The sequence below is a fragment of the Tiliqua scincoides genome, chromosome 7 (genome assembly GCF_035046505.1).
Source record: "Tiliqua scincoides isolate rTilSci1 chromosome 7, rTilSci1.hap2, whole genome shotgun sequence".
Classification (NCBI taxonomy): Eukaryota; Metazoa; Chordata; class Lepidosauria; order Squamata; family Scincidae; genus Tiliqua; species Tiliqua scincoides.
The window spans coordinates 33,939,078-33,958,071 of NC_089827.1; the positions used below are offsets into that span (position 1 = coordinate 33,939,078).

The 18,994-nt window shown below is 44.0% G+C and overlaps 1 protein-coding gene across 9 annotated transcripts in view; it reads left to right on the forward strand.

Moving 5' to 3' along the window:
* The window catches only part of CELF2 (CUGBP Elav-like family member 2), a 503,139-nt gene that overhangs the window by 168,674 nt on the left and 315,471 nt on the right, over positions 1–18,994 (forward strand). Inside the window, exon 1 of one of the 9 annotated variants that reach the window (XM_066633626.1) lies at positions 12,107–12,121. The exons of the other annotated variants lie outside the window; for them this stretch is intronic. The gene's annotated coding sequence lies outside the window, so the exon portion shown is untranslated. Of the gene's footprint in view, positions 1–12,106; positions 12,122–18,994 lie in introns of those variants that run through there. 9 annotated transcript variants of the gene reach the window in all.

Genomic DNA, 18,994 nt, shown 5'->3' on the forward strand with positions numbered 1-18,994 from the left:
TGAGGTTTCCTCCCACCCTGACACCCCCGTTATCAAATGTAAGCATCTAAGATTGCAATCGATGCCTTGGGGGCTGAATTGGAAAAAGCAACAGCAACAAAGGGAAATGGCTGAATTAATATTCATACATGGGTCTTCTATTTTCAAGCGTAACTTGCACTTGGCTACTTAAGAAGTCATTGAGGAGTGAATCAATAGTAATTACTGTAATCAGGAGGGCTAATTAGCTGACGATGCTGCTGATGGAAAGTTCATTGCTTTACAGCCCTGAAAACACCTAAGTTGATGAAGCCTGGAGACAAGGAGGGTACTGTAAATGGAGAGCTTTGGCTTTTGATCTGCTGTAGCAGGGATTTGCTCTTTAAAATGAGAAATCATGATAGATGGTGGTGCTGGTATGTGTGACTGTCTAGGCCTACATGACCAAAAAGCCAGTGTGTGAAGAACATTGGTTGTGGTATCTTTCATATTCCTTGTAATAACCAGAGATTAAAGAAAGGCTGTAGATCAGTGGGGCAGCACATGTTTTGCATGCAGAAGGTTCCAGTTTTGATCCCTCATGACATCTCCACATAGGGCTGGAAAAGACTTCTGACCTCGAGTCTGGAGAACCACTGTCAGCCAGTACAGATCAGAGGTTCCCAAACTCTGCAGTGCCAAACCCACTTCATCCTCTGTGGTGGGTTGTGATGTTCCTGGCCCAACAACCCATTCTATAGACCAGGGGTGCCCAAACCCTGGCCTGGGAGCCACTTGCGGCCCGCAGGGACTTCCAATCTGGCCCATGGAGAGCCCCCAGTCTCCAATGAGCCTCTGGCTCTCTGGTGACTTGCTGGAGCCCATGCTGGCCCAATGCTGGCCCAACTGTTTGACCTCTAGCATGAGCTATGGGACGAGGGCTCCCTCCACTGCTTGCTGCTCCACATCTGTGATACAGCAGCAGCAGCAGCAGCAGCGAAGGAAAGGCTGGCCTTGCTTTTTGCAAGGCCTTTTATAGGCCTTGAGCTATTGCAAAACCTTCATTCATTCATATAAGTTCCATCCCTAATATATTCATTTATGTAAATGTATTCAAATTTGAAATGTAAATTAATTCTTTTTTCCTGGCCCCCAACACAGTGTCAAAGAGATGATGTGGCCCTCCTGCCAAAAAGTTTGGACACCCCTGCTATAGACCCTCAGTAGCTTCCATAAGCCACTTCCATCTTTTGGAAGCAAATAGGAAATAGCTTCCGAAAACCAAAAGTGGATTACAATGGCATCTGAGGGCCATTCTGAGGCCTATAGAGTGGGTTGCTGGACCAGGAGAGGATTTGGTAAGTAATGGGGCTTCTGCGGTGGCTCCGATTTGGAACCAAGTGAGTACGAGAGTGTGAGGGCCCAGATCACGAGCCACTGTACTTAGGCTCATGACCCACCAGTGGGTTGTGGCCCATACTTTGGGAGACACTGGTGTAGACAATACTGACCTTGTTGGATTAATGGGTTAATCTAGTATAAAATAATTTACTGCGTACATAGGAGTGGCAACATCTCATGAAGAAAAAGATCTTGTGTGTGATGGGGGTCACTTCCCTCCTAAAATGGCAGTTGTGGGCTATAGGAATAAAGCTGTCATAACAGTGGCTGGTGAGAGGTGGTATGAGTGCATTTATTTGATAACTATCATCTGTTAATATTGCAGAGCAAAAAGCATCTCCTGATTTTTATTTAGGTACATGATGATGTCGATTAAACACTGCTTCTAGAAACAAGGTATTCTCTCTTGAAACGTACCATTCCCCACTCTCTACTATCGTTAGAGATTATCAAGCTCTGGTTGCTATTTATCTTTGCAATTGCTTCCGTATGACTGTTTTACGGCTTCCAACACATTGACACATTATGTCAGCTGTATAAAAGGTAACTGGAAATGGCAGCTGGCAAGAGAGCATATCGCCATGCCTGGAATGACATGGATTATCAGGGCAGCAGGAGCTGCTGGCGCCACAGTCCGTTTCTACTTGACCTGCCGAATGATTGGCTGCTGGGGAGAGTGAAGAATTGCTAGAGTTCATGATGCACGGCTGCTGGCTTCTCCACAGAGGAAACAAAACCTGGAATGCTTTCTCTAAATACTACCATAGCGCCCAAGCTCAAAGGGACTTTCCCCCTTAATTTTTCCTGGCATTTATGTTCTCAAAGGGCATAATTTAGGGCCCAATCCCATCCAAATTTCCAGAGTCAGTGTGGTCCTAAGGTAAGGGAACAAATGTTTCCTTACCTTGAAGAGGCCTCCGTGACTGCCCCCCCTACACACACCCCCCTGCATGATGCAGTGCATGCCCTGTGGGCATAGCTGCATCAGTGCTGGGAAGTTGGATAGGATTGGGCTCTTAATCAAATTCACAGCCACTATACATGCCTCCTCCTTTAAACCTTCTTGGGCTCTCTGTCCACTTTTGGATGATTGCATTGTCTCCCCATTGACTCTCCAGTGACTCCCCAGTCTCCCTAGTCTATTGAGACTATAAGCCCTAAGGGATGGGATCTGTCTTTTCATGCTTTGCAAGGCACCAGGAACCTTAATGGCACTGTATAAATATGGTGACGACACCACCTTAGGGTGAAGGCAGACATAATACCTGAGTTACTGTGGCTGGAGTTACATCTCCAGTGTGAACCCTGACCTCACAACTGGAATTACAGCACCTTTGAGCCCAGGAACAAATTAGGAGCTGTAAAGATCTCTTAATACTGGAGCAATTTGTTTGCAGAAGTCAGTATAGGTTGCTAATCAAAATGCACTGTGGGCTTTCTCATGGTATTGTTTGTACTGTATGATATTATGTGTGGGATTCTGGAGCTAAGTAAGAAATACTGCATGCACTGGGCAAAGCATCGCACTTGAGGTTTTCCTCCTGTCTTCTTTCCTCTGCCTGCTTCCCCATACCACATGCCATGCCGGTACTAAGGGTCCCCTGACTCTCAGCAACAGCTTTTGAGAGGCTTAAGAGCTTCAATACGAGAAAGATAAGATGGCTGCCATCAAAAAGGTGAAAATTTTATCTTAATTTTTCCTAAAATGAAATTGGGTCGTGAGTTTGGAGCATCCCATTCCAGAGAAACATACAGCTTGAGGAATGCAAACAGAACTTTGATAAGACTTTCGTAAGTCTTCCATATGTCCCCAGTGAGCGATAATCCTGGTGGATTCTTTGTCATCTACTCAGCTTTGTGGTAGCAATTATTTGTTGTTGATTTTTAACCACATCTTCTGCAGAACCACTAAATGCTTGGGCAGAAAATTACTTTTTAATGGTTGGGTTTTTATCTACCATTACGTTTTTATAGGCTTCCCATAAAAATTAAATTTATACCATGTACCACATTATGTTATTGCAATATAATATGCTAAAACAATTTCTGTCCAATATTGTTAACAAAACTGGTTATGATGATTAATTTGCAGCTAGTGGGATTAAAGAGAAGTGGAAAGGAAGAAGAAAACAACCAAGGAAAAAAGGAGACAGAACTAAATTTGATTGGCTAGCTATGTAGGATCCTGGCACCAGCACTATCATTCACTTAGTGAAACCAAACTCAATACCCTTTTGGGCATTCTTTAGTCAAATTTAAATTTAATTATTATCATTTTCAGTGGGAAATACTTAATATGTCTTAATTTTTTATAGAAGCCAGTGGAACTTTGGCTACATCATACCCATTCTTCTTCAGGAACACATTATGGTCATGTTCTAGTTTTGATTTCAAATAACATAAATTTGGCAATAAGCCATATGGTAAATGAAGACCAAGATATACCATAGAGTTCCAGAATCTTACAATAAAGCCATCTGTGGGAGTTAACTATCTGTCAGACTGTCCTCCTTGGTAAGGCTGCCCAAAATTTCTCTAACAAGAGCTTTCATCTGAAATTGGGGAGTTGTCACATTTGCACATGAAGTGGGAGGAAACTTCTTGCTCCTTTTCACATTTCTTGCTTGTCATTATTGCATTCCAGTGTGGTGGTACTGGTACAGGTCCTCTCAGTAGCCCTCTGAGCAAGCTGGTGGCCATGATGGGAAGGTGGTCTGGGGAAAATGGCAAAGCCCCTTGCTGCTGCCATTTTCTCCAAGGTCTCTGCTAAGAACAACATTATGTGATGGTGTCACATTGCACATGGAAAAATCAGTTGTGTGTGAAAATGTCAGCTGCCAAGAGGACTCGGCCACTGGTAAGTTGCACTACCTCCGAAAAAACTGCTGAAATTTCCCCATACTTTTGCAGCCTGTAAAAATGGGAAGGCTACTTCATGCCACTGTTACTACATAAACTCCTTGAAGGTCAGTCTGGGTTAAATTATTCAATTAAAACGTATAACTATTTCCATTTGAAAAAATGTCATGTTTCCCTGCTCAGACATGTTTGTGAGCTATCTGTTTAACTAAGACCACTGGGTGCCACAACAGAACATCATTTATTTTTAAAGGGATGATCCACTAATTTGTCTGTGTACTGTATTCCCAGAGTCAGAACTGATTGGCTTCCCAGCCCTATTGAGCTCAAACACATTGCCTTGAAAGCTTCCCAGCCATGTCTGTGGGCTGATGCATACAGAGGTTTTCAACTATGAGTATGATGCAGGGAACCTTGATGTTCCTCAAGAAGAAAGTTAATTATGGAGGACAGACTTTTCTGAAAGACCAGTTGCCTGCACTGTATTTACCTTCTCCATGTGCAGCTGTAGAGCAATGTTTATATGTTTGGGGATACACCCTACATTCATACCAGGTAACTAGGAGGCCCAATAGGCCTGACCAGCGTCACTGGTGAACTACATGTATGCCCAGAGTATGTTGGGGGGATAGGTCAGAGGAACATATAAGGATGCTACCTTCTTTGGAATCAGACCTTTGGTTCATCAAGCTTAGCACTCCTGACTCTGGCTGGTAGCAGCCCTCCAAGATTTTAGACAGGAATTTTTTTTCCCCGTGCTTTACCTGGGAATGCAGGGGATTGAACCTGGGATCTTCTGCATGAAAAGCATGTACTCTACTGGGTGATTCCCCCCCCCCCCCCAGTATTTCTCACACCACCGCTCAGGGAAGTGTGGTTCTCTGCTGGTACAGAGTGAGACCTAACCAGATGGATGCAGTTCTCTCACCACAAAAATATTGTAGGAATTAGCTCCATCTAATGGAACACGAGAAGGAAACTTCTTGGTGGGATTAAATTTCTAGTTGCTTCTGTTTTCTATGGGATTTCTGGTTCAATCTTTTATCCACTGCTTGAGTCAATAGGCAGTGTGAATCAGCATTCTGCCCCTGACATTATAAACACAAATGGGGGGGGGGGGAGAGAGATTTTGGAACCTGAAAAATGTTGACAAAAGATTACTTGATTATTGCAATGAATGGGGCAGGTGTAGTATTTTCATCTTCTGCCAGGCTTGTCACTCTTTGCCCATCGCTGAACATGTGCTTCGTTAAGAAGAAAACAGTAAATGAAGAGGAAACTGAACAAGTGCTGAGTGGTTGCAGAATGTAACAACATGGATCTATGCAAGCCCCCAGAACTGATGCACTTAACATAATCCTCATGTCTTTAATTTATAAAATATACTATCCACTGGCATACCTGGGGGTCAAGGGGGCAAATATCCCGTCCTCCCACCTGCTGCCTTCTTTGACCCCATACAGATGCCTTCAGGGGCTGGGGGCCCTCATGTGGCCTCTCTGCCCCCCTGAAAGCCTTCTAAATCCGAAAACCAGAAGTGGGGTTTTAGGCCTTTTGGAGGCCTCAGAAGGCCTCTTGGTGGCATTCTCTCCATGGGGGGGGGGGGTATTCTGCAGTCCTGGCCCCGGGCAGCACAGGGGCCAGTATCACCAGTGATACTATCACCTCAGAGCTTCTGATTGGTCATGTTGGGCTTGCAGCTTATGTAAACCTTTCTCCTTTATTTCCTTTTCTTTCTTGTTGCACTGAGACTTTGACTGCAACCCTATGCATGCTTACTTGGGAGGAAGTCCCAGTCAGCTCAGTGGGACTTATTTCTGAGTAGACATGCCTATGACTTTGCTGCTAATGGAATATTAAGACGAATTATTTCCTGAGTTTCCTTTCATTCACACACTCATTTAATGGATTTGCACCCCAACTTCCTTTCATAAAGCAAGCACAAAGTGACTAACAAAATCAATACCACATTTTAAAATAGCAGCGTAATAAAGGGATGATGATGTTTCTTTTGATGAAATTTTTCTTGTTGCATAGAAAATCACTTGGCTTTCCTATAAAATTTTCAGACACTCGGACCTTGGAAGGAACCCTGAAATTTGCTTCAAATTCCACTTTTTAAAAGCTTCAGTAACAACTCTATTTCTGGACCACTGTTGAGGTTGCAAATTTGTAAGCCACTCTTGAGTATTTTTGTAGTGTAAAGATAGAGTCATTTTTTCCAGCTGAATACATTTGTAACCCACCCCTTAGTTATAGGTGTAGTTACCCTAGACCAGGGATGCCCAAACCCCAGCCCTGGGGCCACTTGCAGCCCTTGAGGACTCCCAATCCGGCCCTCAGGGAGCCTCCAATCTGCAATGAGCCTTTGGCCCACCAGAGGCTTGCTGGAGCACGCACTGGCCCAATGCAACTTCTCTCAGCATGAGGCTGACTGTTGGACCTCTCGCGTGAGCTGTGGGACGAGGGCTCCCACCACTACTTGCTGTTTCATATCTGTGAAGTGGCAGTGAAGAAAAGGCTAGCCTTGCTTTGTGCAAGGCCTTTTATAGGCCTTGAGCTATTGCAAGACCTTCATTCATTCATATAAGTTCCATCTCTAATATATTCATTTATGTAAATTTATTCAAATTTGAAACATAAATTAATTCTTTTTTTCCTGGCCTCCAACACAGTGTCAGAGAGATGATGTGGCCCTCCTGCCCTAGACTGCATGCTTGGTCACTATTTTCATGCTCCATTTTCCCAGGGTGGCATACCATTAAAATATATACAAGCAGCTGGCAACCTTCAGGAAAATGTGGAGGAGTATATGACAGTCCTTAGGTCCTAATGGCTGGTGACATAGTTAAGATATCAAGTTTTTCTCAGGGGTAGAAGGAGCTGCAGAGGAACTTGGGAACTGCCTTACAGCCAAGACATCACCCTATAGAGACCCTATAGATCTGATGATCTGCCAGTCCTTGGCAGGAACTGGTTGGTGACATAGTTCAGGCTTCACCTTTAAATAAATGAAATGGTGATGTGCAGTCACTCTGTGCCGCTCTCCATAAGAATCTGAGTCAGAAGCTTGAGGTTAGTCATTCTTCATGAGATTCCAAAGACCAGAGCCAGGTGCCATGAATACAAGGTTTCATAATAAAGAAATGTATGAATTTATTTTTTATTGCCTTGCCAACTGCTTCCTATTCGAAAGCCATAGCTTTTGTTTAAATGTTAAGATTTTTTATCCTTTCTTAAGAACTTCCAGAATGTTTTTCCACCACAAAGTGGTGCAGAATCTGTGTGTTGAGCTGCAAAACTTGTCTGCAGCTTTTCAGCCCACATTTAATTTTAATGAGGGTGTTACATAACTCTTTTAAAAATAACGAAAGGCTCACAGTTGGTGAACTGCAGCAGTGCCGTTTGTGGCTGTTCTGATCTGTTGGACAAAGAGAGAACTTCTCTGGATGAGTGCAGATTGGCTTTGTAGCACTCTCTTTCTGCCCCCCCACCTCCCTGAAAAAAAATCACTGTGCAACATTTCTAAAGCCATAAGCCTATGTGTGCTTACCTGGGAATAAGCTCTACTGAACATAGTAGGACTTACGCTGTGTATAGGATTGTGCTGGTAGTTACTGTCCTTATTTGGCCCCTGTGTTTAGGAAGTGCCTTGTTAACATTTTGTTAATGTGAGGTGTCATTTGTTACCTCCCCAGGGACTCTAAAAAGTAAAAGGAAGATTCTCTTTGGAGGCTGAGCACTCTGGAAAATGCTGTTAGGACTGTGTTTGCACGAGTGTCAAGGATACTGGAGGGGAGGGGGGCTGTGCCATGACTAATTACAAACACTAATAATCAGTCTGCCAGTTGTTTAAAATCTATTTTTTAATAAAAGATTGAAGATAGAGAATAACTTTATCGAAGTGCTGTGTCACCTTAAACAGTGACCATTTTACTGGAGCATGAGCTTTTGTGGGCTACTCAAATGCATGGGTGCAGAGAGAAAAAAACACTAAATTGGTAAACATTAGGGCCAAAATGTTGCAAAATGCAAGAGGCAGTAATAGATCTCTCACATTTCTATGCAGAGTCCAAATATATGCAAGGACCAGATGATCCATTCACAGCAGCAGTCATTGGAAATGGTGCTTAGAGAGAGGGGATACTGGAGGGTAGAATTGCTTCTATTCTATTCTAGTCTGAAAGAGGAAGAACTACATTCTGTAGTGCAAGGGACCCTCAGTTTCCATCATGACCAAGTAGAATTGAATTTGCTCATATTCTACCTTGGCAGTTTCACACTGAGAACTCAAAAAGCATGAGAAAAATCCTGCTGGATCTGATCCAGTGCCCATCTAGTCCAGCATTTTGTTCCCACAGTGGTTAACCAGATGTTTCCAGGAAGCCACAAGCAAGCTATGAAGGCAAAAACCCTCTCCTCCTGTGGCTTCTATGCAACTGGTATTCAAAGGCATAGTGCCTCTGAAAATGGAGCTAACCTATAGCCAAAATGGCCAGTAGCCACTGATAAGACTAGTCATCTCCCATTGAAGTATTTTGTTGGATCTATTAGCTAGACATGTCTGTCAACCTGGACATCCTGCCCTTGTCAGTCTGTTTATTCACTTCACAAGGTAGATATTGTGGTTTTAAGAATGTCTGGGAACAATGTTCTGGGAACAATGTCTGTATCATACCAATTATGTGATGAATTCTTTGTGGTATCTGAAATTATGTAGGTGTGTACAGCCATTAGTGTGCTTCTATATAATGGGGTATTTATATATCCATCTGTAGGCCCAATGCTATCCAACCTTTCCTCCCTTCTTCCCCTACTCCGACCCCTACTAAAACATTTTGTTTTTATTTTACTAGTTGTTTGAAAGGCAATGCTTTCTTCCTCTCCATGGCAGGACAAATGTTTTCCAAAATGTGAAACAAAAAGATATAGTGTCTGGTCTTTCAGTTCCATATTTTCTTGGTCAGGGCATTTGACATCTGAGACAGGAGTTACCCCCATATATATATGAGGCCTTCCTCCATGTGAGACACCCTTCCTGCACAGTTCTCCGAAGAGCCTTGCAGCCCTCTGCCACCCCCTCACCTCTCTTTGCCCCATATCTCTTCTTGCTACTTCTTCATCATCAACCTCCTTCCACTCCCAGCCTTGCGATGAAGTTCACTATCCAGCCAGGCCCTAGCCAGGCCTCTATAGTGATGGAGGTGGCTGCAGCAGCAGCAGCAGCAGCAGGGGATGTACCAGTGGCAGGAGCAGCAGCAGCAGCAGCTTTGCTCTCTTCTTCCTGCAGGCTTCCTGTCTGGCTGCAGGTCATGTGTGCTCCTGGCACCCAGATGGTGCAGGGCTGGCTACAGAAGCTAACCTTGTGCATTCTGGTTCTCAGGGCCATGAAGGAAAGGGGCAGAGCCAGCAAGCTACTCCAGCTCGTGATGAAGAAGTTGGCCAACTTGCATCCCGCACTGGGGGCACATGCCAGTGTGCACTTGTTGGCCAGCTGCAAGGGGTGCTATATAGTGCAGGCAGGCCACAGTGAGGCATTGCAAAGTTTGCAGGTATGTGTTGTCTAGGCCCTGTGCTGCCTTTTCTTCTCCCCCTGCCCCACACTCATTGCCTCCTGCCACAGTGAGCATTGCTGGCTCTCTTGTCTGCTGCTTTTTTGGCTGCAGTGTCTGAGACTCACAAGAGTGATACTGATACACTCTTATGCCTGGTAGCTGTGGTGAACCGCACCTCCTGCCCCACCATTGCTATGCCACTGGTCAGGACTCCTTTCTCTGTCCAGCAGTGACTCCATCTAATCAGGGATCACATGGTGAATGTGATGCCATCACAATGCTATGTAGCCAATCAGATTTCTTTATGTATTGACTTCGATGAAACTAATACTTTCTGGGTTGCTTTCCTAGGTGAGCCTAGCCAATCAGGAATGGAAGGACAAGCAAAATCTATTTAGAACAATGCTTCCTGAACGCTTTCAGTTGTTTGGCAATGTTTCCTGAAAAACTGCTAAGGGAGTTCCACTCATGAAAATGTTCACAAAGCTCAAATATTCCCCCTTTTTGTCTTGGCCCAATTTCAGTGACACCGATGAAGATTCACAATTAGGGTTATGTGCCATAATCCCCCCTCCCCCCCTGCAGTGAAGAGAGAAATGAATTCCACAGAGGAAAATGGTTCAAGATAAGCCCTCATATTGGCCTCTGAACAAGTTAACAGCCAACTGCCTCCAAATAATCAACTTTATATTGTTGTCAGCTGTTAAAAGATGTCTGCGTTTTATCTCTGGAACCTTGCCTAATTGTTTTAGGAAAGATGTTGTTATTACTCAGCAAGCTCTAGAACATTATGATGCAATAATCTTTTCATCAGTGTAAAACAGGAAGAGAGAGGAGTTAAACCACAGCAACTGAGATTCCATAATTTTGTTTCTCTTTGAAGGAGAAAGCTGCAGCAAATTTTAATTCAAGTCACCTTTTCACTGCATTAATTTTGAGCCACATTTACTTCTGCCAATCATAAATTAAGACAACAGCTGGCTGTGGAAAGGGGGGGGGATAAAATAAACGCTCTTGTATATAAGCAACTGCAGCCAGTTAGGCCACTAAGATCTCAAACTACCCTCAGGGTGTTTTAAAGTATAGTACATGCTAAACAACTGTGTGCCGGGGGGCAATTTTTTGTGTAAAATAATGTGTGTGTGTGTGTGGGGGGGGGGTGCCCCATCTAGATTCAGACTGAGGTGGGGTGGACTCTAATTCAGATCAGGATCATAGCAGAGACAAAGAATTTAGCCATAGTCTGCTGATCTTTTAGACTAGGGGTGTCCAAACTTTTTGGTAGGAGGGCCACACCATCTCTCTGACAATGTGTCGGAGGCCACTTCCAGGAGGTGGGCAGCATTTGTCTTCTGGGCACCGCTTTCAGCAGCCCCAAAGTGCTCCAGTGGAGCCCTTCATGCCTGTTATAAGTGGTGCAGAAGGCTCCGTCAGGGTCTGAGAAGCAGCATGCGTCTCCTCCAAAATCGGAGGAGACACGCACCACTTCCATGCCACTTTGAAGGGTGCTCCCTCTCCTCCCCTTTCCGTAAAGGGGAAGAGAGGGGGCGGCCTTCAGACATGGATGGGAACTGTGCTAAGAGTGGCTGCAGGAGCGCAGCCACTCTTGGCGCAATTCCCCACTGATCTGAGAGCCACCCTCCTCTTCTCCTCTTGAAGGGGGGGGCAGCTCTCAGAGCAGCGCTGCTCCCAGCGTACTGTCACCAGGCCACTCCCCTTCTCTTTTATAGGGAGTTGCAACTCCTGGCACACAGACACTCTAGGGCTCCCCTTTCCTTTTCTCTTATAAAGGGAGGAGGGGGGATGGCCCAGTCCGATGCTGAATTGCTGCTGGAGAGGTTTTTTTTGTTTGTTTTTTAAAGCAAAAGAAGCTGATGGAGCTGTTGGCTTATTTTGCTTTTAAAAAAAGATAAACAGGTGGCAGAGGGGGGCGAGGCTGGTGGCGGCGCCCCCAGAGGGTTGGTGCCTGGGGCTTTTGCCCCTATTGCCCCCCCTCTAGGTCCACCACTGCCAAAGATGTCTGTCCCAAAATTGGGGGAGAAAAAAATAGAGGATATTCATGTTTTGCCAAGATCCTTTTGTCCAGCTGAGTATGTTCAGACTAACCATGTAACACCTCACACACACTGATATTCTGTCTTGGCCCCTGACTTAGAAATTTCACCCAATGATTGTCATTCTTACTGGGATCACATTTGTATAAAATTTGTAGTGGCTGAATGAAGCTTCTGGATCTGTAGCTAAGAATGGAACTAATGGCTATGTGAAAACAAAGTCTCCTGAGATTCTCTACAATTCATTCTATCCCTTGTTCTAGACTCAGAAGAGGATAGCAGTGAGAATGTTTGGTGAGTTGACAACCTTTTGCTCCCCCTCCTCCCCCGTGCTGAAGGGGTAGCAGTTACATAGGGCCAGCAGAAACTTTGTGGGTTTCCCAAACCATCTCATCCACCTGGACTGATTAATGGGGCAGAAAAACTGCAATAGACTTTCTCACCATTATCAGGTGGCATTGTGGAGTAGTCCCAATCCAGCCAGCTGTTTCTTGCACCTGCAAGCTGCAAAGCTGGTAGGGCAAAAAGTAAGGCATCTGGGCCCTGTTGCTATCTTACCAGTACCCTGTAAAGCACACGTGATGGCAAAAAATTAGTTATCACAGTCATTTCCTTGATGGGAATCTTCATACCATGGTAAATGCATGAAATTTTCCCTTTGCTTTCAAGCGTAGTCCTGCCTCTCATTTTTCTAGCCCTGCCTTTTTGAAATGGCGAAAGCAAACATGCTCTGAGGAGTGCACTGCACCGTTAGTTGTTAAATAAAGCAATAACCTATGCACTTGTAATGCTTTCACTATGACCTACTTACATACTACTTCACCCTCCTTATATTATGATTAAAAGCTCCTTTGAATCCACTATTCCCTCAAGGGATTTGAGGCTAGAATTTAACAAACTGCTCAGAAGGCTTAAGTCGGTAAGAGGACTTCCCTTCAGCTTCTCCCAGCTAATTCACATGTAATTAAAAGGAAAATAAATATTTAAAAAGAACATAAAAAACAAAGCATTTTCCAGCATTCCTGCTGTATGGGAAAAGGGCAAATGCATGGACAATCATAGGCTGATTTCAAGTGAGATTCTGTTCGCGTACTGTATTTGCCTTCCTTTGTGTTCATATAGTCATTCCATCCAGATATGAGAAGGCCTTTTTCGGCTCCAGACGTGACCTCTGTGATATGAAGTCAGGAAGTTAGGCTTATGACATACTTCTTGATAGGAAAATGGACCACAAAGCCTCACACATCTTCTTCCTTTTGGGGGGGGAGGGGGAGGTCGGGAATTGTATGGGAAGATCATGGAGGGTTAAAACCAGAGAGTGGAGGTTTCTTATTTAAATGAATATCTTCATTTCTTTATCAAGCCCGTGACTCTTTCAGCTGAGGACTAAAAGCTGCCCTCTCTTCGATCACAAGATTTTATTTTTTTTTAAATTGAAAGTTAATCCTTTTCTACTCTAGGCTGGATTAACTACAGTGGAGACCTCAGATCAAAAATCAGGTGGCAGCATCCATCTGGAGCAAGTTATAATGACACCCCCCCCCCCGGCGCCTCATTCTCTTTCCCCTGCAATTTTGCATTTTGGCAGATTTTGTTCTGAGATACTTTGATTGGGGGAGGGGTAGAGATTTCGGTTAAAATAGTACTCTGGCATGTTCCCTGACCACCCTTATGTACCATCTGCCTGTCTGGGTTTAAGAGCTGTTTATTTATATATATTTTTGAGTCGTCATCTTTGCCTATTGGCAGAGCAAATGGCATTCAAATTACAATTCAAAAAGCATAAAGCATTAGATTGTAGTGTGATATAATCCAGTAAAAAGCCAATGACAGCAAGCATCACAATAACTCGTAGTGTTTAATGGCTGCAATAAAAAACCTGCTTGGCCATGACCAACAGTATTTCTGACTTTTTGTCTTTAGTCAGCCTTGGCGCATATTCACCAGGTCAGGCCCAGCCATGAGGCCTATAGAGTCTTTCATGTCAGGCAGCAGAGGGACAAATGGCAAGTGGGTGGGAGGAGTCCTGTGCCCCATGTCATCCTGCCACCTCCTGGCCTGCCTCCATCCTCTTTTCATACTCTTGGGTAGCAGAGAGGGTTTGCCTCCTCCTATCTCCAGCACCACAGCTGCTTCTCGTAACGTAGCCACTGGAGAGAATTGTGGAAACGGAAAGTTTTCACTCCCTGCATTTCTTCCATTGAGCCACTTATGGAAGGAGGTTGGAGGACCAAAGTTCTGTCCATCATCCTCTCCAAGCGTGCCAAAAGAGAATGGGGCCATTGGGTATGCTGTGTATGTGTGGGGGAGTGTATGTGCATGGTGGTGGGGATGAGTGGTGGAACTTGGGTGCAGGTTCAGGTGGCAGCTTGACATTGACAGTCCCTTCATATCATAAACTGCTTTTGAAAGTCATCTCAGTTTTAAAGGCTGTTTGTGTTTTAAGAAACCCCAAAGCTCTTTTTGGTGTACCATTCTAGATTTTCAACAGGCAGCAGTTTTCCTGCTAATCTTATTAGTTGGGGCAGTATTTAATTGTGGCTACTACAAATGAATTTGTATCACGGGATGAAATTGTGTGATGGTGAAGACTACAGAACCCACCTAAGACTTTCCAGTGTTTGAGCTAGCATTCCAAATGCTCCCTGCCCCTGTAGCCAGAAGCTACAGTTCTTTGCTGAAACTTTTTGGCTGAAAATGGGTGCAGGGGAAGAGTTCCCACAAAACTACCCTAACTCTTTTGCAGCTTCCATCTGTTCATCTGTTTGTGGTTGTCATAAAGCCACCAGTGTAAGAGCAGAGTGGGATGGTTTTTTGTGCCTTCTGGATAGGAAGTTGAACTTGCTTTGAGGAAATGGCACCCATCAGCTGTGGGAGACAGTCACCACCACCCTTTTGAATACTGTTTATTTCTCTTCCAGGGTTTTAATAGTTTGGATCAGCCATTTTCAACCACTGTGCTGTGGCACACTTGTGTGCCGTGGATGGTCTGCAGGTGTGCCATAGGAGTTTGGGGGAGGAACATTTGTTAGTAGGGCCACAGGGGGATGCAAGCTCCTGCTGTCATTGCAGTGTGCCTTGTCAATTGTCAAAAAACGGATGGTGTGCCTTGACAATTTTAGTGCCTTGTCAATGTGCCATGAGATGAAAAAGGTTGAAAACTGCTGTTTTGGATGATACTTCTAGTCTGGAACCAGCCCCACACATTTAAAAGCAGACATGTTTTTATGGGTGCTGCTAAACCCACTGGAGGGCTGGTTTTGACAGACTGCCCCCCTATAGTACAATTGGGGAAACTGAAAAGGAATCAAAGGGAGGAGTCGGAACATATGTACACCCTGAGCACACATGCCTGTACTTGTGTGGGGCCAATCAAACAGGGTAGGTATCATCTGAACAAGCCCCCCCCCCATCACAACAGTCCTTTCAGCTTTGCAGTCTGTGTCATGGTGGTGAAGCTGGAGTGGCATTCTGGCTAATTGCTGAGTGATTGTTTTTATTGCATTTTATGATGGGGTTGTTGCTTGTTTCATTTGTAAGCCACTTGGGCAGTCTTTGAGCTAAAAGTAGGAATCCAGGTACCAGTCTCTCATTTAAGAAGCCTATTTTGAATGTTCCCCTGTCTCCCACTACAAGTAACTGCTCTTTCTCATAAAAGAAAAACAAGTGTCCCTAATTACATCTGACAAATGTTGGAGGCCATGTGCCCAGTTGAATGCAGCTGTACTGCATTTCCTGAAGATATGCCTGTTTTGCCTGGTAGGGGAGGATAGAAGCTGCTTGATTTTGGTAACAAATCTAGTGACCTTTGCCATGTGTATTGCACGTTTAAAAAAATGGCTTCATAGTATTTGGAAACTAGATTTATGTGCCACACTGCAATTTTTTATATCTGTATTTTTTTTCTTTAGAAAATATCTGTTTGCTAGAGGGCAAAGAAATGTATGTGTTGGTGGGGTGGGCTTTCAAAAGAGAAATTCTTCCTTTGAAGAGACTCAGTGTATGAATTAGGCTCTTTCACCATTATTATTTTTAGGTGCCTGAGGCGGCACACTGATACAAGCATAAATCCCATTCAATGCAGTGGGACTTACTTCTGTGTAAACATGCACAGACTTATGCTAGTCTGTGCATAAAAAACACTAGTCACATACAGAAGATAAACAAAATTAATACAAGGCCCTACTTACATGTTTAACTTCAAAATGGACATGAAACCAAGAAAACAGAAAATGTGGTGGGAGAGAGAAAGAGGAGGATATTGGGGAAGGCCAAAGGAAACGGCTAGGTCTGTGAGCCTTTTAGAAGTTGAGAGCAAGGAGGCAGTTCAAATATCAGAAGCAATAAACAGGCCTGCGTTTATAGTGCAATCCTGCAGGAGTACAAGAAAATGCAGATTGCAGTACAGGATGTACTTCTTTAGACTCTCCACTTTTGTTGTTCAAAATAAATCAAGATACAGGTGACAACTGTTGAAATCTCCAAAGTCACATGGGTGAATGAGATTTGCAGTGGATGGAGAGGATTTTATGACCCTGTTGAAAAGAGACTGCTGAGCTACGTGAACCTTGGGTCCAGTCCTATTTTTCCCATCATAATTAGAATTATGCAAAATAATTTTAAATACAAAACTGTGCAAAGAAGAATCATTGCACAACTTCACCCACAGCCCAATCCTAGCCTGGGCCAGCGCCGTTCTCCCATGTGCTACCTGGGAGACAGCACATCACAGAGGACAGAGGCGCTGGTGGGGAGGCCACTGTGGGTGGGTGCTAGGCTTCTGCACCGGTTGGAGGACTGCCAGGAACCATTGGTGATAAGTTCCCTGCCAAGTGGTGGAGAGGCATTCCAGGGCAGGGGGAGGGTGATGGTGACATGGGGGTGAAACTGGGTGGGGAGGAGGGCAGTTCAGGCCTGAGATGGAGTGGGGATGGTGAAGGCGGCTGCTGCCAGATCCTATTCCTTCTTCCCATGCCTGAAAGCCCTAAATTGGTCTTCTTGGATCTCCAGCAGTGATTGAGCTGCTCCAGATCCGAGCAGACCCATTGGGGCTGCCAGGGCTTGCCTCCAGCTGCTTCCCTGGCCTTCATTCTCTCCCTCCCTTCTCAGGAGTCCCCCGATTTTCAATGTTATCCAAGTGTTACGGAGTTGCTGTTTCTTCCCGTTCGCACAGCAAGGGGTTGCTATTTTCAGAGCTATTGAACTGCTTGGGTTATCTCCAAGCAGCTTCTGTTGTTCGTTTTGCTGATGTCTTCCAAGCTGTGCCCAGTTCAAAGCCCTGACCAAACCCCTTTGAAACTGAGATGTTTGTAACTCGATCGTCTGTAAGTTGGGGACCTTCTGTATATGGAATTGACTCAATGTCAGAAAGAAGGAATCTAGCCTAGATGTTCCCAATATGCTAGTTTTGTGTATTCAGGAAGAGAGTTCTTTTCCTATGGGGAAACATTCAATCATGTGATTCTCTCACCTATGGTGCAGAATGGTTCAATCCAGAAAGATTTTTTTATGGTCTTGTTGAGTGTCTGCCCAAGGTTCAGGGTGGCAAGGGTGGCCAGCAGGCAAAATGCTTTGGGGGACAACACCTTTTAAAAAGTGAAATGGAAAGCAAATTTCAGAACTCTTCCCAAGGGATAACCTTCTGAGAGTTTTCGAAGAAAGTCAAATAAGTTTCTCTAAAACAGCCGATTCCTCAAGGGGTCTCTGCACATCACTACACCCACAAAGATACAGCACTGTGCATGTGAGCATAGATGGTCAGGAAGATTGGCTTGGTTGCACAGATCACTTTCTGAAGCGGGAACTCTAGAGTCAGTCTGATGGAGGAGCCAAATTCAGGTGTTGATTTGTTGATGACTGTTTGGAGAAGGCTCATCCACATGCGTTCAGGAGAGCATATGCAGCCTGCTATACTACACAGAGATCAGGGGATCTGAGCAATAGATAGTTGTGCACAGATCTTATCTATGTAATAACTATCTCTAATCATCCTAACACAATGTTGTGTTACTGAAGCAAATAAAATTACTACAAGTGTGTAAGAAGCAGGAATGATTGTTGTTGCAAGCTGTTTGAGAATGGTGAGGTGTGTGTGTGTGTTTTCATGTGCTCTTTGTGGAACCTCACAGTCTTTCAGTCTCCAGCTGGTAGCCCTTTATTAATACGCAAAGAAAACATTTTTGCGCTAAATGTAATGCTTGAAACCAGTTGGTAATTTCTTGCTTGCATCATCCAGTCACTGTCTGGTACCCATCTCACAAACGAATTGTATTACTATTTGCTACTGGCGTTTTCATCCTAAGAGGAAGAAGGATGATATCACCAGAAACTCTGGTTAGTTGAATTTCTCAGAGATCCTTGCATAAAACTAGAAGATCTCAGCCAGGACTGATGCAGCAAGATCTGCACTATTGTAATGAGTTTCAAAATATTTTGAGTATTATACATTAATTCCTCAGTAGACCTATGGTGTAACATTATTATTTTTGTTACAGAGCTGAGCCCAAACAGATTGCCTGGTGTAATGATTTCATGAATGTTGGAGCGCCTCCTATTCTTGGCAGTTTCTTAAACTAGAGCACCTCCAGTTTTGGGGTAGTTCACAATCATAATGTGACCATATTTATAATATTCAGTACTGTTCGGTGCTCTTTTCTTCCCTACTAGTGCTTTTCTGGGTGCCATTTTCCTTCTCTTCTTTTGCCTTCACTTTCCTCGGCCTCATTTGCCCTCACTGCTGTTTAATTTGATTGGCTGTGGCGATGCAAGTATATTTGTATTTAGGCATCTGGGTTAATATCACATTGGTGAGCTGTTGTGTCAAAACCAAAGGTGTGCTGAACAGTAGCAAAACAATGTAAATGTTCGGTGGGGTGAGTTTTTATTTATTTAGTTAGTTAGTTTGGTTGACTACATTGAACATACTAGTTTCAACATGTGTACTGAAATTAGAAAATACTTCATGCATCCCTAATATAAAAATCTGTTTGCTAATCTAGGGCAAAGATATGTAATGTTGATATTACATTGTTGTGCTTTAAATTGAATTGCTAATTTCTATATAATGCTGTTTTATTTTTTTAAGATCAGTGTTTTAACCTTTTAAACTAAATGGAAGAAAACAGTCATGACAAATTGCTTCTGCTGAAGTTCTCATATAACCTAACA